The sequence below is a fragment of the Canis lupus genome, chromosome 6 (genome assembly GCF_048164855.1).
Source record: "Canis lupus baileyi chromosome 6, mCanLup2.hap1, whole genome shotgun sequence".
NCBI lineage: Eukaryota > Metazoa > Chordata > Mammalia > Carnivora > Canidae > Canis > Canis lupus.
The window spans coordinates 44,732,571-44,755,487 of record NC_132843.1 but is presented as its reverse complement, the minus strand read 5'-3'; the positions used below and the strand labels follow the sequence as shown (position 1 = coordinate 44,755,487).

Genomic DNA, 22,917 nt, shown 5'->3' with positions numbered 1-22,917 from the left:
GACTGGACATGGTCCTGACCTAATCTTCTCCTTCCGTTCCTTCTCTGCCTGCTGGGCTGTTCTCTGCACTTTCCACTCTTCACACCTCCCTGTCTCTGCAGGGCGAGCCAGTCCCTCTGCTTGAAGCATCCCCTCTCTGCATCTACTCAACTCCCGTGAGCCTTTGGGCCCAGCTCAACTCTTCTCCTGGAGGAGCCTTGTGACTGCCTTGCTGGGGGAGGGAGGCTCTCTGGCTGGTGCTCCCAGACTTGGGCACGAATCTGCTCCCACGTCCTGCACTGTATGTTACAGCCATTTCTTATTTGAGTTCCAAGAGGGGAGAAATTGTATTTCATTACCTTTCCCCCTGGATCAGATTGGTCTACACACTGAGCATGCTCAAAAAATGTTTGCTGAGTCAATACCGATGGACAGAGTACATTCGGTACCGGTGACTTTGTTTTAGACTCTGTGGCTTCCATATGGCATTGCTGATAAACCAAGGCAATCATCATTATGCAACAACAAAAAATCTCTTCTTGTCCTTCTGTCTTTCCCTCCTTCCTCTCTCAGTCTGCATCCCTTCCCATAACAAACACCCACTCAGCGACCTGCACAGACCAGGTTCTGAAGCTACAGGAAGGTGTCAGCACGAGTCCTGTCCTCAGCGACACCGGGAGCAGCCAGAAAGACAGCAGTGCCAGTGCCCAGCAGAGGGCCAGGTCAGAGAAGGCTACATGAGAACGGGGTGCCAGAGGAGGTACCTCCACCTGGACTCACAAGGATAACCCACACTCCTTATTCCTTATGTGACACGGAGGCAAAGTACAAATCTAATTGTAAATTCTGGAAAATATTTTCCTGACATTGAAGCAAGTTGGCATAAGCTTAATACCCACATAGACTACTGTGACTTCCTAAAGGTGAATGTGGTGACATCTGATGATGCAGACATTACAAGAGAAGCCCATCACATTTTCCTTAGTTTAAAAAAAAAACCCTTGAAAACCTCTAGAATGTGTCCTGATCCTAGTCTGCATCACTGAACGTGGAGAGGAAGGAAAAAGCAGAATGATATTAAAGACAGTGGTGCCTGAAATGCCATGATGTAATTCTTTCTCTGCAGAGCCAGGAAGGAGATGCAGGGGCTGGACACAGGCGTTGGTGCACCAGACGAGGAGTGCCTACGGGGGTGCCGGGACCAACTGGTCGGCAGAGCCTTCCTCCACCACCTCCGGAGGCCACCTGAAAGTCATACCACTGAGCCCACTGTTTGCAACAAGGCAAAGCCCTCACCGAGGCACACCTGTGCTGTCCGAGGTGGGAGCACTAGCACTCCCACAGTAGGTGCTCCCTCTCCCCTGCACTTCTAGTTCCCAGTCTCTCAGGGTCTCCAGTCCTCTCACAAGGGAGCTCTTAGAACAGTGCCTTCATTCCATGGATGAGGACAGAAGGCTAAGGGAAATCGATACACTCTTCTAAGGCTAGATATTCACCTGCCCTCACACATCAGCAGAATTTAGTTTGTCAAAATAACCTTTGGAACAGAAAACTCAGCCCTGAAGGAATCACACAAGACAGGCTGGGGGGAGTGGTAAGGTCCAGGCAAGGTCTGGAATGGTGCTGTGCTGCACCCCAGCCCTCAGAAATAGAGGTTTATTCATTCATTCATCAAGGGCCTATTTTATACACCAGGGAGGAGGTAGGAAAATCCACCCCTTGCACCAGTCTGCCTAGTGAAATAAGAAAGCACAAAAATGTCACATTTTTCTCTAATTCTGACAAATTTTAGCCTTTCTTAGCCAAGATGATTTTGACTATTGGCCATATTTCTTTGTAAGTCACTCTGTCAAAAAACAAGTTGCAATAATGCAGGGCAGCACTCTAATCTGTCAGCTCAATTCAGAAACACATGAGTCTTCTGTGCGTCCATGGCCCGGGGAGGCATGCTGGCCTCCCCATATGATCATCCAGGAAGGATGCCTGGGGATTACCAAGGACCAGCTGGGAGATGTAAGGAAAGTGGATGGCCTTTGAATTCTCCACTCTCCCCATGGTCTGACTGCAGCCAGACACCATTACCAAATTAGTGCCACAAAGAGAGGGATATTCTCTCCCTCGGGCAAGCTGGAAAGATAAATCAGCTACAAAAGAGCAAATGGCTAAAGAAAGAAAGAGAAAATGAAACCCTGACACCTTGTCATGTGAATGTCACAGTATTTGTAGGTATTTATACATGAGTCATCAGGACAGAACTGCAAAGAACCCCTCCCTCTCACTCTGGCCCTCCTCCCACCTCCCTCCCCTCCCCGAATAAATGTGATTGTGTGATAGTTTTTTCTTGTTTCACAAACACCTTCACCTTCCTACCTGATTAGATTTTTTTAAAGATTTTATTTATTTATAGAGACAGAGAGCAAGAGAGAGAACACTAGCGGGGAGTGGGGGTGGGGGGAGGGCGCGGGGAAGTGGCAGGCAAAGGGAGAAGCAGACTCTTCATGGAGCAGGAAGCCGGATGAGGGACTTGATCCCAGGATCCTGAGATCATGACTGGAGCCAAAGCCAGACACTTAACTGAGCCACCCAGGTGCCTCCACTTGATCATGTTTAAAAACATCAGGGAATTAGGATTTTTATGTTGGGTACAATGTGCTAAATTATGTGTCTGCATTTCCGTATTATTGGCCAATTAATTTTGATTAGGAAGAAACCAGAAATAAAGAAGCAGAATTTATCAGAAACCTGTAAAGCAGAAAAGCCGTGAGAAATAAATGAGCTAACAATGCATGCGAGAATAGCTCCCGGCACACAGGGAGCTTAGGAAATAGTAGCAAGATCGATTATTACCCAAGTTCATCAGCTATAAGACACACTCGATAAATGCACTATTTTATTTTGTTCTCCTAAGAAGAAGCATCAGCAAAGTTCATCAGGCTATCTGTTGTGAAATGGATTCCAGTTCAAGGAATGTAAAATTGTGAAAACATATACGGCCCGGAATGACTGAAATACAGCATCACTGCGTGAACCTCCAGGTTCTCACAGAACAGAAGTTGTGCTCAGTGTAACTGATGTCTACGTGCAAGACATTTGTGCCATGTCAGGTTCTGGCCACCCCTCCATCTCTCTGAACAGACTGGGTCGCTCTCTGACTCTTCACACCCAAACTCATTCTCCACCACTTCCAGCACTTTATTTTCACCATCCTCTGAGTCAGTTGCCATAAGTCACTCACAACCCAACATACAACCTTGATCTAAAGTTACACTGCTTGTGCCAAGTTAACGGTTTTGCCAAATTTGGCTGTACTCTGGAGGTGACTCAAGGCACACGTGTTCCCGGCATCTTCTTTCAATAGTGAATGAAACAGGGCAATTTCCCTTGGAATGGACTTAAATTAGTTGCTTTAAAACCTAAATTCAGGGGATCCCTGGGTGGCTCGGTGGTTTGGTGCCTGCCTTTGGCCCAGGGCGTGATCCTGGAGTCCCGGGATCGAGTACCGCGTCGGGCTCCCGGCATGGGGCCTGCTTCTCCCTCCTCCTGTGTCTCTGCCTCTCTCTATCATAAATAAATAAATAAATAAATAAATAAATAAATAAATAAATCTTTTTAAAAAACCTAAATTCATGTCTCTTTTTCCGCCCACCATACAGTTCTGTCTAAATAACCAACAGAAAGCACTTAGGAGGACAGTTTGGGTAGAGAAGTGGCAGATGGCTTTCAAAGCCATTCAGACAAACTGTACAGACAGGTACTAAATGCTCTGGAATCTGCACTGGCTATTTTTCACTGAGAGCGCTGGCCTCCAAGACAATCAGCCTATACAGGAACGGAAGAAAGCTACATAAAGACATATATAGAAACTATGCAGGAACCAAACAAAAACAGGGCACCTGTGCCCTGTAGAAATATGGTTTCTGCATCCCGTGTATTATGTGCAATGCCAAGGAGTGGGTACTCCCCTAAAATACCAGCCAGGGTCCCCAGTGGCCAGGAGCCCACAGCATTCCTGGACTATATAGAGATCTGAGAGTGAACTGTCCACTCAGTGGCCATTTCCCCATCATGCGAACACACTCTTCAGATGTTCTTAAAAATATTTTTTCATGATGATAGATAAATCCTAACTACTGAAAGTCAGAATGGAGTGCCTGGGTGGCTCAGTTGATTAAGGGTCCAACTCTTAGTTTTGGCTCAAGGTCATGATCTCAGGGTCTTGGGATGGAGCCCCACATCTAGCTCCCCACTCGAGAGGGAGCCTACTTCTCCCTCTCCCTCTGCCCGTCCTCTCAACCCTGCTCTTTCTCGAACAGATAAATAATCAATCAATCAATCAATCAATCAATGCCCAATTACACAGCTGCCAGCAGTCTGGCCATTAAAACTCCCCCCACTTCTTTACACTGTCCTTTATAATGATTACTCAGCATTACCCCCTGGAAGAAAAAACACCCAAACTTCCTAATTTGTGAGATTCAACAGCTAGCCTACTGCTCACTACCACAAATAAGAGTCGGGTTTTCCTTTTCTTGGGTTATACACAGATTTAGTTTAAAAAAAAAAAAATTAAATTCCAACATGATTCTTTCTTTCCCTCCAGCCTTACTTTTGCACATGCTTCTCATTTTCCCCTAGCATCTAAATGCAAAATAGAACATATTCACTAAAGGAGTCAGGGTTTGATAATTACAGCAAGCATGACTGAATTTGCATATGTGAGGTTTCCAACTTTGAATTCAGAGACAACGAACAGTGTTAACAGTCAAACAAGAATTAATTTAATGGTTTTGAAAAAAAAATTAGTAAATTGTCAATGGTGGTTAAAGAAATGCTGGTTTTAAAGAAAATAACAGAAATGCTCCAAAGTAAAGATGATTATGGTGAAGCTTATTTGGAGAAGAAAAATAAAGGAAAGCATATCTATGAAAGGTAAGCCTGAAGAGCTAAAATGCAAGGATCGCCTTAGGAAATGGAGAAAAAATGAAACCAAAGGAAACAAGGCATGAAAAGAAAAGAGGATTAAGAGAACAATGAATCCACAACAAAAAAGTTACAAAGACTCTCAGGAAAAAGAATTACTGATGATGTATTTGGAGTGTCATGATGAAAAATAAAAGATAGACAAGAATTGGGGAAAAAAAAGTAAACTAATGATTTTATGTGACCTCTTCTGACCTAGTTCAGCCCATTAAATTAGAAAGCTGATTCTCTGAAGCAAATGAAAGAAGTGGCAAAAAAAAAGAAAAAAAAAAAAAAGAAAGAAGTGGCAGTTTATAGGTAAACAGGGAGAGGATTGGGTGATGGGCATCATTATTACCACTGTTCTAATCACAATAATTTGAGAAGACTGTGATGCTGGCTTCGAAGAGGCTCCTGTTAAGACGAAGGGAAGGTACCCTCCCCACCCTAGCATGGCTCACATTCTATGCAAAAGAAACCCTGAAAGTCAACATGTCCTAATGATATATTTTGTAAACTAGTGTAGACATTCCAGGTACTTACTAAGTAAAAGGAGGTATTGTACTGGCTACACACTGCAACAGAGAGTTTTAAAAACACTTCCTGAAATGATGAGCCTCAATTCCCCCAAATATGCTCAGGGACACAGAGAGTGTCCTGTCCCAGGGAAAGCCTTCGAACACACCCAACTGTCCTGCCTTATTCAGGAGTCAACACAAACACCTACAAGCTATATCAAGGTGAAGTCTAAGTATTTTTAGTTCTAGGAAGGCAATAGATTCCAAACAGAAAGGTAGTTATCAGATGGAGTGGGTAGCAATTAGAGGCTGAGCAAAAGGCTCTAAGAATCTAAAACAAAGGAATTTCATAGGCGTGCAATCATAAAATCCCCAAAACATACCAGAAAGTGCTAAAAAGAAATACTTTGGGTAAAGTGTTGATATTTCCCCAAAGAGGAAGTCAAGATAGTTAGACCTCTTTGGTTATAATATAAACTATTATCAGTGTATTTAGGAGAAAGAAATAAGGCAAGATGATATTCTCCCTTTTTTTCTTACACATTTGAATTTACTTACTACATTGGGAAACTTGTTTGCATGTTGATCTACTGGACTCTAACTATATGAAATCTTTAAATTACCTAAAAATATTTTTCAGGCTGTTATTCTGAAGAGAGGAGGTAGGGAAAGCACATCTCAAGATAATTAGCTTATGTGTCGGGTTTAAAGTTAAAGAATGAACAGCATCAATAACAAAAATTTCTTATACTTTCCAAAGTGCATCCTGTGATTACTCTGCTGTCTGTTCCTCAACCACAGTATTATGTATCACAAAGGAAGCCCAGCAGTTTAACAGCAAGTAATATTAAAATGTGTTTAGGGGATGCCTGGGTAGCTCAGTCTGTTAAGTGTCCAACTCTTCGTTTGGGCTCATGTCATGGTCTTGGGGTCGTGGGATCAAGCTCCATATCATCTGGTTCTGTGTACAGCACAGGATCTGTTTGCTTCTTCCTCTCTCTCTGCTCCTCCCCACCCCACTCTTTCTCAAATAAATAAATGAATAAAATCTTTTTAAAAAATGTGTTTAGTAAATTGTATCTACTAAAGCACAACAGAAAATCAATAAATAAAAAATAAAGCACAACACAACTTTAGAAAGATTTTCAATAATGATTTTTGTTGAAATTTAAAAAAAAGCATTTTCTGTTAAACTTTTTTTTGAGCACAATAATCCTTTTTACCTTAAATGATTAGAAACAAAATAGCTAATGGATATAATACTTTTAAGTGAAAAGAAACTAACACGTAGTATAACAGGCACCTTTACAGGTTAACTCACCGATGTGATTAAATAATGTTCTGAGGAATCTAGGGTGTAATTAGGAAAAATATATTTCTCCTTAATCTTTACATCATTTGCCCTGTATAAATATTGGTAGTGGTCAAATACTGCTAATCTTTCCTAGACAAGTGTTTTCAAGATGGCAACTACAATGCAGTTGGTAACTCCTTTCCCTAGGTGCAAGCTACTGGGCAATTATGTAAATTAAGGCTGCAGATGAAACATGAGACAGACCCAGGAGTCAGTGCAAAACCAAGGCCACAAAGCAAATAAAGAAAGTGGTAGGGGCGCCTGGATGGCTCAGTCGGTAAGCACCTCCTCTTGATTTCAGCTCAGGTCATGATCTCGGGGTCCTCAGATGGAGCCCTGCCTGCATCAGGCTCTGTGCTCATTGGGGAGTCAGCTTGAGATTCTTTTCGTTTCCCTCAGCCTCTACCCCCACTTTCTTTCTCTCTTTCTAAAATACATAAATCTTAAAAAGAAAGAAAGAAAGTGGTAGATCATTCCATCTTCAGTTGCCCATCAGGTCATATCTCTGTGTCACTCTCACACATTCACCCCTTTCTATTCATTCCTATTGCTGTCACCTGTCTTGGACCTTTAAGATCTCTTGCTTGCAACTTTCCAAGGTAGGCTCTCTGCCTGCCCACCCTGTCTTTTGTCAATCCACCCTTCAAACTGCCAGAAAAGAGAAATAGAAGATCTACCCAGTGACTCCAGCAAAAAGACAAAACTCTTCAACATGACATCAAAGGTTCTCCACATTCTGCCCTCACCCTACCTTCCTGCTGTACCCCCACACACGCCATGTGTTTCTGTTACACTGGCTTCTTTGCTATCCCTAGTCATGCCCTGCACTTATTCAGTTCTGTGCCTTTGTCTGTATGCTTCCTATTTCAAAAATACTTTGATCCCTGTCTTAGCTGCTCATAATTTTAGTCAGCCTTCAAGACACAACTTAAGTGACACCTCCTTCAGAAGGTTTCCTATATCCCACTAATTTTACTTCTCTATACTTTCATAGTACTTTTTTCACATATAAACTACAGCATTTACCACGTTCTACTCTGAATTGAAGCTAATTATGTGAAAGTCAATCTCTACCACTAGATTAGAAGCAACTGAACACTCCAAGTCCTAGCTCTTAAGAGCTTTATGGCATTTATTTGCTCATATGTCTTTTCTTTTTCAATAAACCATAAATTTCCAGAGGTCATGATACACATCTCCCTCTAGAAAATATTTTAAATGAAAAATTAAATATTTCCAATATAAATATAAAACTTAATGTATATTATACATAAGTGTATACATATAGGTTTCCTCTGCTTTTCAAAATTTCACATTACACCACTTTGCTTTTACAAAAAGACCTATGTTAAAATTAGTACCTGTTTTCACTAACCAGAAGGAAGCTGGCAAAGATTCCACTTTATGCAATAAAGACAAAAAACAAAACAGCGTTCAGCATTTATTTTGCAGGGAGCTGTATAAGGCTCCCCCAACCCCCCATCTCCAGCAGCAAGAGTGCCCCGCCCAGCTCCTCCTAGAGAACTACACTCAGCATCTCAGCATCCAGCCATCAGACCTGGTGACCTATGACCTGTGTCTGTGAGCATCTTTCTCTGTGTGGCCCCTGCCTTTAAAATTTATTTTGTGCATCCATTAGCAAGACGCGTCTTAAGGTATCAGAAAAGCCTGAGAGGTTATTTTTTGGCTCTGAGAATGCTCAAAAATTTCTCCATATAAATTAATGGTAATTGCTTCTCTGCTTTTATATCATTTAAAATTAGTAAAGATTTCATAAGGAATGCTCTACTTTCAGATAGTGGGGGAAAACTGTATATCATATATGGTAGTATTTATAATGTACATCAAGCTTCCGTTTATCCACTGAATAAATAGAAATCCCCCATACCTTACTTAGAGTATTGGTAGAACAGGACAATATCCTTTGTGCTCCTGCCCATCTCATTCCCTCCCCATCTTCCAGAGGTAATCACTATCTTAATTTTGTGTTTCTTATCCGCTTGTTTTTATAACAGTCTTATCCCATATGCATGAATCCCTAAACAACATACTGTTTAGTTTTGCATGCTTTTGGTTTCTTATAAATGGAATCATACTGCATTTATTATTTTGCAATTTTTTGTGTTTGTTTTTGTTTTTTTGGCTCAACATTATGTTCGTATGATTCACATATGTTGATGCATGTAACTATAGTTCATTCATTTGCACTACCTAAGAGAACCTCTTGCAAATGAGCTCTGGATGGCACATCTGAGAATAATGTCCACAGTAACATTGTTAATGCAAAACACTGAGAATGACCTAACTTGTTCATTATCAGGAGGCTACATAAACAAATCAAAGTATTTTCTACACTTGGATCTTCTAATATGTCTGGCATGTAGTAGGCCCTCTATAAATATTTTTTGAATAGATAAATAGACTTGAGGAAAAAATATCACTGACTCATCATGGGCTCCTCCCCCAAGCCCAAGACATGCTCAGTAAACATCTGAGACATTTATCCACAAAGCCATGTTAGCCTCTAAGGCTAGTAGTGGACCAGAGAGTCAGATAAACTGACAACTCAGATCATTTGAGCTGATTAGAGGACAAAATGGCAACTGTGCTATGTCTACCTGCAACAAGCTCGGCAGACAGGTCTAATTAATTTTTTTTCTTAAGATTTTCTTTATTTATTCATGAGAGATACATAGAGAGAGGCAGAGATGCAGGGAGAGGGAGTAGTAGGCTGCTTGCAGGGAGCCTGATGTGGGACTTGATCCCAGGACCCTGGGATTCCAACCTAAGCCAAAGGCAGATGCTCAACCACGGAGCCATCCAGGCACCTGGACAGGTATAATTTCTGATAGTGTTAATTCTAGCTGCTTATTTCTGAGAGGCATCCCTCTTTCTCCCACAACTCTCCTCTCGCCCTGCCCACTCTACCTTCTTTGCTATGCCTCTCTTCGGATGAGCCTGCTCTGGTACACCTGGGACAGCCTTAGGAATGGGGGCAAGAGGTGGCTTTTTGATTCTCTTCTCTGCCTTGCTATCTCAAGCTCTGACTTAATTCCTTGATAATCACATTTTGTTGGACAATGATTTGTCTCTCACTGTGTCACCATCTGAACATTGCATACCCATTTTAAGGCAGTCAAGCTACCCTGCTTGTCGCCTTTTTAACATATTTGATGTCAGCTCTTTGGCAGAAGCAAGACCCTAGAAAAATGATCACCATCCCGGTATGCTATTAGTCTACTTCCCATTTTACTGAAATAGAAACTAATTCTCAGGATAATGCTGTCGGTGAAGATGCAGGGGAAAACAAACGATGCCAAACCAAATGAGTATGTGTTTATCTGCAACGTTAGCCAATTACTTTCAAAAGAGCCGGTATGGAAAATAATGAAAAGAAATTACATCCAAAGGTAAAGAAAAGACTATCAACTACAGACAAGTTTCTCCATGAAACTGAGGATTATTCACGCAAGTTCATCTCACTTTGACTTGACTTCATCATTTTACCATGGTCATAATTTAGACCTAAATATTTAGTCCCCTAAAAAGGAAGGAAGGAAAGAAGGAAGGAAGGAAGTCAGGAGAAAAGCCATGATCCTTACACAGCAGACATAATAGAAATACAAACAAAGCCGGCACATCATTTTTTCCTTCATTTCTGTTCCCATAACCAAATCATCCTCTTTTCTCTGTCCCATCACCACTCACACCCTCCCACCCAGGTTCCCTTCTCTTCTGCATTTCTCTGGCTTCTGGCAATAACCCCTGGGAAGGGATTCAAGAGAGGCCAGGCCCTTTCCTCTCAAATTTGAACTATTACTTCACTGTAAATAATTAAACTCTTTCTTTTACATTCTTTCCCCGGGTTGCTACATTTCTTACATGTGCTTTGGCTCATGTACACTCTCTGCTCCGGAAATATGCTACTAGATTTGAGTAGGTTCCAAATCCTTCTTCAAGCAAAATATATCTGTCATATCAATACGGTCTCCTCCACATATTTCAATCAAATCCAGTACCTTCCCTGACCTTTTGTCTATGTCTTCCAAAGATCCTCACAATCTAACTCTGTTAGTTACCCTGCTTAAAAGCAGGTGATCAGGAAAAGCCATAGCCTACCTTACTAATTACTTTCTCTCTCAAGCCTTAGGAAGTAATGAGGGAAATCTTTACTTCAGACTTAATTTAACTCCAAAATCTAGAATTGTGTGCTTAGGTATAAAGGACAGGATCCTTGCAAGAAAACACTAGTCTGATGTCAGGGTTTATAACAGCCAAGGTAGGGACTCTGCGCACAATTATTACAGAGATTTCAGGAAAAGAATGGAAACCAACACTTATTAATAGCTACAGTCAGCTGGGGACTGTATGAGGTGCTTTCTTTCTTTTTTTTTTTTAAAGATTTTATTTATTTATTCTTGAGAGACAGAGAGAGACAGAGACACAGGCAGAGGGAGAAGCAATCTCTCTGCGAGGAGCCTGATGCAGGATTTGATCCCAGGAACCCGGGATCCCGACCTGAGCCAAAGGCAGTCACTCAACCACTGAGCCACCCAGACACCCCCTGTATGAGATCTCTACCAAAGTTTTTTCTGATCCTTATGCTCCAAAGCAGGAAAAATTAAACCTGGAGGCATCTTTTTTTTTTTTAAAGATATTTATTTATTCATGAGAGACACAGAGGGAGAGGCAGAGACATAGGCAGAAGGAGAATCAGGAAACCCCAGAGAACCTTTAAAAACCAAAGTGGTCGAGCTCATGTCAGTGATTAAGCAGAAGCAAGAGAGTAACCTTCCAGAACTGGTCACCATCTGCTGACAGTAGGCGAGGTGGGAGAGAGGGGCCTCAATAAGCTCAAACATCCATTCCAGCTCCAATGACCTGTGGCTACAGACCGCTCCTAATGTGAGTTTTCTGAAGAGGATGAACCAACATCTTGGAAACACAACAGGGAGAGCACAGGTAAGGGAGTCAGAAGACCTGGGATCCAGTCCTGATTGGCTGGGTATGACTTTACAAGAGATGACTTTCCCCATTTACAAAATGAAAAGAGAAAAGACGTGGGTAGAGGTGACTAGCCAGATGGCCTCTTACTCTACGTCTGAGAAAAGTTTCCTGTACGTTTTCCCACCATTTACCGTGTTCTTACATGACACACTGAGGCCTGAAGTCCTCAGTGCCCATCCTGTGCCAACACTCTCTTGGGTCTCATGGTTCCTCTTCTAAACAATAAAGAATAATAATGTGCCAGAGAAAATGAGTAAAATCTACATATTTTATTTGAATGCAGTGGACAGGATGCTTTTGGGGAAAAAATTAACAGGATAAATGAATGAAGGTAAAATCAGAGTCCAAAAAGAAATTGGTATTGAGAGAAAACTTAATTGGCTGCAGATACGACAGACACTTAGTGTTCATTGGATTTCACACTTCCATATGTGACCATGCTTGATGCTGAAGGTCCAAGATATGTAATCATTTGTAATTTTATTGAGAAAGGTATCTGGATCCTCCTTGTTGTAAAGCTGATGTCCACAGGAAAAGGTCCGTTAATTAACGACGATGATTCATAGGCTTTATTATTCTTGGCTGTTTGTAATAAAAGCAGAAACAGGTGAAGTGGCAAGAATCTTTGCTCTGCCTGAAAATGATCCTGTCATGAAAACCAGCTAATAGTGTTGGTGACAGTAGCAAGGAGAAGTGAAGAGAAAGACCAGTCAGAAATTAGCTGTAGAAATTACTTTAATACTAAATTTATAGGGGTGCCTGGGTGGCTCAGTGGTTGAGCACCTGCTTTTGGTTCAGGGTGTGATCCTGGAGTCCTGAGATCAAGTCCCACATTGGGCTCCTCACAGGGAGCCTGCTTCTCCCTCTGCCTATGTCTCTGCCTGTGTCTCTGCCTCTTTCATGAATAAATAAATAAAATCTTAAAAAAATACTGAATTTATAGAATCATTACATATCTGGATTACTTAAATTTTTCATTATATTTTATATCTGTCAGGGAGAGAGAAAGCGAGAATTACATTATATGGCATTGTTACAGTTGGAAATTCGTTAACTGTCTTGAGGCAGAGTCCATGTGGACGCCAAAGGTCTCCTGTGTGGTATGTAGCCCCTTCTAAATGGCAACATTAAAAAAAAACACCCTAAAACTAAAACAAAAAACGACCCCCCCTTTATCTCTCAAAATCAATTTAGCGTGTTAAAATTCTCCCAGATGTTCCTGAGGATTCCTGAGGCAAGGTGGAGTTAGCTAAGGTTCACATGTTTGCAGGCAACTGAAAAAAACAGAAGATAATCACAAGATAGTGTTCATGACCTACTCTTGATTCTCTTTCAGGTGCTACAACAGAACAGTTTCTCCTGAACACCCCCGGCAGAGCTGTATGTGCCCATTCTTCTGATATAAACTGAGTCAACCCTGATTTCCAGAGACGTCATTTTCAAGCAAACAATTTTCTTAAGTTTTCCACTTTCTCCACATCAGCTGCCTAAGAGAAGATGTCTGGGTGATAACTTCATTTTTAAGGGGAATGAGCTTTAAAGAGTACACTTTATCTTGTCAGCATTTTGGATTCACATTGTCTTCCCACCCTTTCCCCCTAAAGGATTGGCTTTCACAAGATGCTAAGTGAGACACAGCTGCAAACATTCAAGACAGTGAAGGAAGGAAAAACAGAAGAGTCACTAATGAGCTCTCTAAACTGGACCCTCAAATGAATCATCCTTCTTTCCTACCTGGTATTTCTGGAAGAGTTTATGTCAGTAATGGAAAATTTGAAAGCTCTCATATAATTCCATTTTTTTTCCACTCCAGCTCTGAACAACATCCTGCATATTAAGATGCATGGCCTAGTACAGTCGTTTTCACACAGTGCCCTCAGGAATCCTCACGAACATCTTGGCATGGAATCTGGTAAGGTTCTTGGTAAAAACTCTTCAGATGAACCGGGGAGAGGATGGAGAGAGTGTATATTTGCTGCAGCGGGGAGCTGCTCTGGTTGATGTTTGTGGCACTGATCTGAGGAAGGTGCAAGGGTTATGCTCACTTTACAGAGGAGATGCCAGGCAGCCTGGATGCAGAGTCTCACTCCTCAGACCACATCGCCCACAGAACCTCCCACATGGGCCAGCAGCTTTTTTTTTTTTTTTAATCTGCTTTACATAGGACACTGCCCAGCACTTGACACAAGAAGGGGTTGGTGGTAGAGAAAAAAATAGGTTTCCAAACCACTGACTTCATGGTGAGATTCAAAGGCAGCAGGTAACAAATCTCACTTCTCATTCTGTTTTTAGCACTACCCTTGGGACTTGAAGCAAGTGGCTTAATTTCCTTCATTTCTCTTTATTATTTATCTTGCAGGGTGACTATACGTGAAATGGCTGGAGAATGTGATGTTCCAGAGACACAATCTTGCTAATGCTGGTTCCAGGACTGTGAAACAAGGGGAAGGACAAGGTGATCACCACCCACCTTCTAAAGTTCAATGCTTCTGCGATTGAAGATCTTGCGCAGGGCTGTCCACGTGGTTATGTCATTCCTGAACATTCCTTCTGATTGAACAAGCCATATGGCTTTTGGTTCAGTTGCCAGGCAGCCTGGCCAAGGTCCTATCAACATATCAACCAGATGAGGTGGGGGAAGGAGAAAAAGAACACCAAATGCTGGCTGTGCTGAACAGTAAAGAGAAAACAGGGACATGAAATCATGGGCCAGAGATTGACCTTAACAGCTGTAAAACCAATCATCTCTGTATTTCACTGTGTTGCAAGGAACATCGATAGAGGAAAAATCACAGTAGCCCTTAATACATGATAATGTCTCTCATGGGCTTACTTCTGGTATATTTTAAATACATGACAAAACCGAAAAAGCTACAGTTTCAGATCTTGCCAGAAACTTGGATTTTACTTGAACTATAAAAGAGTCAAGGGAAGTTTACCGGGTAAGATATGAGGTCCTTCTTTATACGCTCTTATAAAACTAAAAACCACTGGATTGCCAAGCAGTTTGTGCTGCTGGCATTGTGTTGAAAGAAAATAAAACTGCCCAAAGCCCCATCTGGAAAACAGGATGAGACTTGGTTCTCCACTCTAGTATGTAAGGGACAGAGAAGTCACCAATCCATCCTAATGAGTATAAAGCTAAACAAACTGTAAAATCAACCATTTTTCTTAGAACCATCAGACAAGGGGCACCTGGGTGGCTCAGTGGTTGAGTGTCTGCCTTTGGCTCAGGGCATGATCCTCGGGTCCTGGGATTGAGTCTCACATTGGGCTCCCCATAGGGAGCCTGCTTCTTCCTCTGCCCATGTCTCTGCTTCTCTCTCTGTCTCTCATGAATAAATAAATAAAATCTTAAAAAAGAAAAAAGAACGGTCAGATCACGGGGCAGACTACTGCCCAAAACTGGGGAGCCAGATACAGAGAATCACAGCTTATAGAAGCACAAACCCCAGCAAGACCCAGTGCAGGACCAGGAAAACCTAAACTGTAACAGATGAACTGCTGGAAACTACATGTGCACAAGTCTGAGAGTCAAAATTTCTAGGGAGACCCAGTCTGAAGCGCCCCCACACTTTTGTGAGTTTAACCTCCAAGAGCTCTACCAGACCCTCAGAGTTAATACCAGAGAAAAAACATCTTATGCTTCCAGCAGAGGGAGAGAAAGGCAACCACTTTGAAAACTGTCACTGTATTCTGTTTTTTTTTTACCAGGGCTGACATCAGGAGAAACTATTTTAATACAGACTACCCTGCTGGAGTTTCACCAGAGCCTAACAACCTAGGGAAGTGAAATAACCAACTCCAGATCATTTCAGACATCTTGTCCCCTCCAAGTGGGGTTAAAAACTGAGAAGCATTGGTCAAGTTTGCGGGACCTAATCACACGCCTACAGAGGCTTCCCAGTCCCTCAGACCTCACCTATTATGTTATTGAAGGTCTATTTGGGGGTGTCTGGATGGTGCAGTTAAACTGTCTACTCTTGGTTTCAGCTAGGGTTGTGATCTCTGGGTCACGGGATCGAGCCCCATGTCAGGCTCCGAGCTCAGCATGGAATTTTATTGAGATTCTCTCTTTATTTATTTATTTTTAAATATTTTATTTATTTATTAGAGAGAGAGAGAGAGAGAGGGAGAGAGGCAGAGACATAGGCAGAGGGAGAAGCAGGATCCATGCAGGGAGCCTGATGTGGGACTCAATCCTAGGTCTCCAGGATCATGCCCTGGGCTGAAGGCAGCACTAAACCGCTGAGCCACCTGGGCTGCCCAGATTCTCTCTTTCTCTCTCAAATAAATAAATGCATATATTTTTTAAAGGTCTATTTATAGCAGTTCCTTTTACCCACTAGATAAAGAAAGGAAGAGCTCTTCCATAAAGAAAGGAAGAGCATCACAGAAGGAGCAATTGAAAGTAAAACACAAATTTTTATTTTTCTTATTTTTAATTGATCTAACAAAAGTTTGTTCAAAATAACAGAAATAATTCATTGAATTATGTATGCTTAATATAAGTGAAATGGATGACAGCAATTATACAGGGAACAGGAGGCTGAGATTAGAATTATTTTCTTATTATTATAAGGCACTCACATTACCCATGAAGTGGTATAGAGTTATTTGAAAGTAGACTTGGATTATTTATAAATGTATATTTATGTTGCAAACTCTAGGGCAACCACTTTTAAAAAAAGTTTTAAAAGAAGCATACTTGAGGGACACCTGGGCAGCTCAGTGGCTTAGGCACCCAACTCTTTGATTTCAGGTGGGATTGTGATCTTGGGGTCCTGGGATCAAGCCCTACATCAGGCTCCATGCTCGGTGCAGTCTGCTTGTCCCTCTCCCTCTGCTCCTCCCCCTGTTCACATTTTCTCTCTCGAATAAATAAATTATATATATATATATATATTTTTAAGTATACTTGGTACTTTAAGAAGACAGAAAATGGAATCATGTAAAATGCAGCTTTATTCATAACCTGGAAGCAATCAAGGTGTCCTTTAGTAGGCAAAGAGATAAACTGTGGTCCATCCAGACAACGGACCATGCTACAAAGAAATGAGGTATCAAGCCATAAAAAGGTATGGAGGAACCTTAAGTGCATATAATTTACTAAGTAAAGAAGCCAATTTGAAAGGCTACAAACTGTAGCATTCCACCTATGAGACAATTCTGGAAATGGCAAAAGCATGGAGACAGTAAAAAGATCAGTGGTTACTGGGGTTAGCAGTGAGGGAGGGATGACTAGGAAGAGCACAGAGGATCTGTAGGGCAGGACACCTCGCTCTGTGATGCTGTACTGGTGGGTACATGTCATTATCCATCTGTCCAAACCCAGAGAATGCACACCACCAAGAGCAAACCCTATGTGCCACTTCAAGTTCCCTGATTATAGCAAGTGTAGCAGCACTGTGTTTGGAGTTGTCACTATTGGTGCAGCTGGACTTGTGTGGGGCCAGAGAGTGTATTGGAACTCTCTGTACTTTCTGTAAGCCCAAACTGCTCTAAAAATAAAGTTTATTCATTTTTTTAAAAAAAGATGATTTTCAGGGGCACCTGGGTAGCTCAGGTGGTGAAGCATCTATCTGCCTTCAGCTCAGGTCATGATCTCAGGTTCCTGGGATGGAGTCCCTCATCAGGCTCCCTGTTTAGCAGGGCAGTCTGCTTCTCCCTCTCCCTCTGCTCCTCCCCTCGCTCATGCTCTCTCTTTCAAATAAATAAAATCTTAAAAAAAAAAAAAAGATGATTTTCAGGAGCAAATTAACTAAGCCTTGATAAAGTTTTCTCCTCCTTTCTCCTTCATCACGATTACTGTTTCTCTGAATTATTTTGCTATTTTTAGCATGCAAGTAATACAACAAAAAATGTGCAAAACGGGGAAAAAGTTAAACAAATCATCAAGAGTTCTCTAACTGGAGCTAAAATTATGGAATATTTCCTTCCAAACTTTTTTCTAGCCACAGATATTTTTTAAATTCTGATTTAATCAACAGGAAGTATAAACCTGACTGTTACAGGTCTGGTCCTTGGGGAGACAGACTTTCAGATAATCTATGGCCTCCTTATCCTCAACTTCTGCTGTGCCTGAGGCCTGGGGCCCTGTCCCAGAGGCCTTAATGTGAAGATCAGTGAGCGAGTGCCACCAGTGGTTGGCAGGGGTGGAGGGGAAGACCTTTTGCATGTCTCCAACACTTCTCTTGCAAGCTCCCCACATCAATTCATCCTCGTCACTACCTGGTGTCTTTAATTTCTGAGTCTTTACAGAGTTTGGCAGTAAATCTGCTTGCTTCTCCCTGAGAGCCATGGATATAGGTGCTCAGATCTCACCTGACTCCACTCTTCTAATGCAGCTATCAAGCCTCCAAGGTTTCTGGCTTCCAACTGTTGGTGGACCGATGTTACAGATTGCTCCTGATCTCATCCAAAGTAGCATCTGTGTTTCTAATCTTCGTTCTCCTTGTCTTGCATGGTGATCAATGAGTTTTGAGGGAAGAGAGAGGCGGAAAGATTTCTATCCCACTATAACTCCTGTTCTTACATGGTATCCTAGCACTGTATTATTATAGCTTTTTATATATTTCACTGTCAAGTAGGAATATACCTATTTCAAATATGACTGAATGTTTCTGCAAGTCTTTTCTTTTTGCTTGCTTTTAAGATTATAAACAAGTTACTGGATAGATGAACTAGAAAGAAGTTTAATATTCCAAACTCCAAAGATAAAGCCAGGCACAGAGCTAGTGATCAATCACTACCTAATGAGTCTAATGAGTGATTGCGAACAATATGTCTGGGAAAAATCAATGGCACAGGGGCACATCTGGAAATGTGGGGTTGTTCCCCCAAATCTGTCATACTGTGAAACTGTTGTAGTCTGAGAAGCAAAAAATGTTGACCCATGATCACATCTGGTGGCTATACCTAGTGTGATGTGTATTGAGCCAACAAAATGAAGCATCTGTAACCCAGACTCTGTTCATCTGGAAAGCTCACAAGTGGGCGGCTGACAGTGTGCCACAGACTTCCTGGGGGCCTTCAGAGCAGGGGCAGGCATAACTCAAAAATTTCTTCTTCATTAAAGCAACCAAGATCAAAGACCAAAACAGAGGGTTAATGGCAGAGTATTAAATGCAAAGTAAATGCATCATTCTTTGAATAATTCCATTTGTGACTAATTTTACCCCAAAAGCCATAGGAGAAATCAAGTTTCAGTGGAATGGTTGGTGCGAGGCAGCAGACAGGAGAGTGGGAGGAGTTCATGTTTTCATATTTCCACTCCTTACTCACCACTTCTGAGGAATATTTCAATTTTGAGCATCCATCTTATGGCTTATGCGTGTTCCTTAACCACCCCAAGCTTCACATCCTTGATCAGTATGATACAGAGTTTGTTCATAGCTCTGGGAAATTTCTGTGACACACTTAATGGTTCCTGAACCAAAGAAATAGAAATCCAGATTTCACTAACTCCCTAACAGCTTACATGGAGAATAGTCAGTTCTCCCTCGAGTCTAACTCAGCCCATTTCGATTTACACTGCCATGGGAACAATCTCAGGACACAGCTCTCAGCACTTTGCTCCCCCTTCAAAATGTCACCCCTCTGCTTACCAGCAGCTGGGGAGGTTTTCAGCCTTGTCATGACTAGACCCTGCCCCGCAGGTACAGGCTGCTGAACTACTCTTCATTTCCTGACTAACCCTGCAACTTCCTCCCTTCCATGCTTTTGCCTATGCTGGGTCCTCTGTCTGAAATGCCCTTCATCAGACAACAGAAATGGCATTGTCCTGCAGGACTCAAACTCCTTTTTTAAGAAGGAATGGCTAGAACTTCTCTGGTCAACAAAATGATTCGGAATTTGCATTATAATGAAAAAGGGCACCCTCCAAAGCAGAGGGTGAAAGAAGGTCAAGGCCAAGTAATTTTGTTACCAATATGTGTGTTTGAAAGCCCTGTGAGGCAAAGCATGAGGTATGGACTTTGAAGTCTGGTCCTTGTGGGTTTACATTCTGGCTCTGACATATTTTAATCTCATGGCCTTGTTCAAGTTAACCAACCTTTCGGAAATGGAGTTATAGTTGTCTATACTGTAAGACAGATAGAACAATACCCACATCACAAAGGTAGATGGTAGACAAGAAACACACATTTCACATATCCTGATTAATAACTCTGTGTTGCCCACGTCCTTCCCATGTTGTCAAATATGACCTTCTCAGGTCCGTGTCTTTCCATGTGCTAGAAGATGTCTCCACGGACCGTTGAGGAAACGTCGCCTCTTCCTGTTCCTGATCAAAGAGAGGCTGGTAATATTCTGCACCATAAAACTGGCAGACTTTCAGACTTCAGTGATTGCTGCTGTGTTCTGTGAGAATAACCTCTAAAGTGTGTCATGACGATGGTTTCCCCAGTTAATAACATGCTACCTTGGCAGTACTACTTAAACTGATCTTTCTCCTCAAAAAAAAAAAAAAAAAAAAAAGTACTTGTGAATTCTCTTTGTTAAGTCAGAATAGGGGGCAAAATATAATAAAAATAACTGCTAGATTTTCTCTTTAAGAAATTGAGAGTCTTGGATGAATTAAAATTAGCATAGGGTCACTGTGAGCATTAGTCATAATAATTAATTAACGACTCTTCAGGGGACGGCACAGAACAGAATAATACAAGATAGCCAGGGGTAACAGAACCATCCTTAGCAATGAAACACACTGCAACCACTTCTTCCAACAGTAGCGGCGAAGATGGTTCTGCCAGAGTTGACAGTACATGGGGTCCCCAGGCCTCAGCCCCCACCTCTCTCTACTGCAGGCCAAGAAAACACTGAGCGAAAAGTTCTCTATCCAAATCAGCAGAGCCGCCGAGCCACAGTATCTGCCTGGCCCTGTTTTCTGTGCTGGATTTGCCATCCCTGCTGTAAACCAAGTCAAAAGTATATACTCTGTTCATTTACTTAAGAGCACACAAACTCTGCAAAGGGCAAGGGGTTCTGAGGAAATCCCAACCAACTGGTGAGAGGGAAAAAGCCAAGAGTATGACCTCCTCTGTTTGAGATAAATGGTATCTATCAAAGGCACATGCAAATCCCTGATTAAATACCAACAGCATTCCTCTCTGTTGTTTGAAAATTCAGATTACATTAGGAAAAGAGCAAGGTGACTTATTTTTGTTACACTGCTAATTTTTCACCCCATTAGAATGTTATTAGTATTAACGAGAGATTTTATTACCTCTCAAAGTATGTGTAAAAACCAAGTGTCTCTAAAAAGTATACTTTGTTGACATTTATCATAAGGACTATTAAAACAACATATAAAAATGTCAATGTTTCGTTTGAATACCTAGTTGCACCCAAACTAGCTATTGTATAATTTGAGTTTACACAGTCTATTAACAGAACATACACTCTAATCTGATGAGTCTGTATTATTCTTCCTGAGGGAGAACGTGATGCTACTTTGTGGCAGGCCCTTGGCTCAGCGGATCACTAATACTTAAAGCAATGCTCTGAAGTGAGTTTAATGAACCCTACTTTATGGATGAGAAATCTCAGGCTTGGGGAGATTGAGAAACTTGTCCGAGGTTATATGGCTGGCAAGCGACCAAAAGGTATGCAGACCCCAAAGCCCCGCTGAAGGCAAGTCTGCACTGAACACTCTGCTGCCTTGCTAAGTGCAGGCGAGATACCACTGATGTGCCTTCTCCGTGATGACCACCGGCCTTGCAATGCCTCTGACCCACGCTCCGCTGTAACTGTACCAGGTTAGCAGGGGGCAGTGATCTGAATGTCCTCTGACCAGGTTGTCCCTAGAATGTTTTAATAAGACTCTGATAACCAGATTGTCTTCTTGTCTTCACCTCTATACCCTGAAAGCAGAGGTCAAGGACATCAGATTCTGATTCCTTAGGGTTACACCACATTTTGATCCTGGTACTCAGTCATGAAGCACTGCAGCTGGCTAGGTTAAGTCTGGTGGTTGGGGATGTGCTTCTGAAGCCACAAGCGAGTTAACACACATGCAGTGCCACCATAAATTCGGTGTTCTATGATAACGACAAAGCATTCCATGGCGATGTGGTGAAGAGTTTTTGGGATCGGACACAACAGAGTAGAATCTGTGCCTTCCCACCTAAAACCTGGTGATCTTGGGCAAGTCAAGTCAATGAACCTCTCCAAATTCAATTCCCTCATCTGCAAAGTGTGCAGGATAATGTCTATACCATGGGAAGTGCTGGAGATGGCTAGTTGCTCACCAACACTTGGTCTTCCCTGCTCAAGAAGGAACTGTTTCCGGGCTGCTTCCCCCCAGGATCAGGCTTGGCCATGAGACTAAGGTCTCTCCAGGGGAATAGGAGTGGGAGCTTTCGGGGCTGCTTCTGGGCCAGAGCCCAGAGACACTGGGCTTGTGAAGAGCACCCCGCTGCCCACACAGGCCGAGGGGCTCCAGGGCCACAGACCCCACTACTGTCTCGGCTACAGAAGGGGAAAGTCGGGAAAGTCAGGAAAGGCAGGTGCCTAGGGGGAGGCAACCCTACAGAAAACACCTTCCAAGTATCTTCAAAGTGTACAGCACTTTGACAAAATAGCCATACTCTTTGCTGCTTTCGCTGGGATGCTAATCCTGTTTCTGAGGTTAGAGCAGAACGTTTACAGACACAGCAGTGGAAAGAATTTCAGGAGGCCGCGTACCCCAGGGCATCTTCGGCACAGGGTATTAGGCCGGTCTGCAAATATTTATTAAACACAAGCGAAGTCCTGCATGTCTGCTAAATGATGGAAGTGCAGACATTAGCTTATCCCTCTTGCTTCCATAAGACTTTTAACCAAATAAAGTGAGGTGAGAATAAGTAACTTATTGGGTACATCTGGAAGGGGGAAAGGATGAGGGGCAACAGCTACCTTCTTTGTCAGGGCAAGAGAGAGAACAAAAGTACTAAAGAATTGTATTTATGTTCTCAATAAAAGCCACATCCTGCCCATCAGCTGCGCATGGAAATGGACACTGTCCAAGGAACGTGGGACCATCCCAATGCAAGGACGACTGTCCCAGCCAGCGATGGCTAAGAAATATTTCCCTCGATAACATCCTGTGATCTGCACAAG

General features: G+C 42.2%; 1 protein-coding gene and 1 long non-coding RNA gene across 10 annotated transcripts in view; one reads left to right on the top strand and one right to left on the bottom strand.

Moving 5' to 3' along the window:
- Window positions 1-22,917, bottom strand: part of SMYD3 (SET and MYND domain containing 3) — a 796,483-nt gene that overhangs the window by 278,750 nt on the left and 494,816 nt on the right. The window lies entirely within an intron of this gene.
- LOC140635505 (uncharacterized) lies at window positions 9,307-18,430 on the top strand. Of its 2 annotated transcripts, none has more exons than XR_012032824.1 (5): window positions 9,307-9,646; window positions 11,682-11,772; window positions 13,154-13,729; window positions 14,177-14,759; window positions 15,532-18,430. It is a non-coding gene; the product is annotated as an uncharacterized lncRNA (long non-coding RNA). The 2 variants fall into 2 exon arrangements; XR_012032823.1 differs by lacking the exon at window positions 15,532-18,430 and adding an exon at window positions 13,982-14,077 and having other exon boundaries at window positions 14,177-14,645.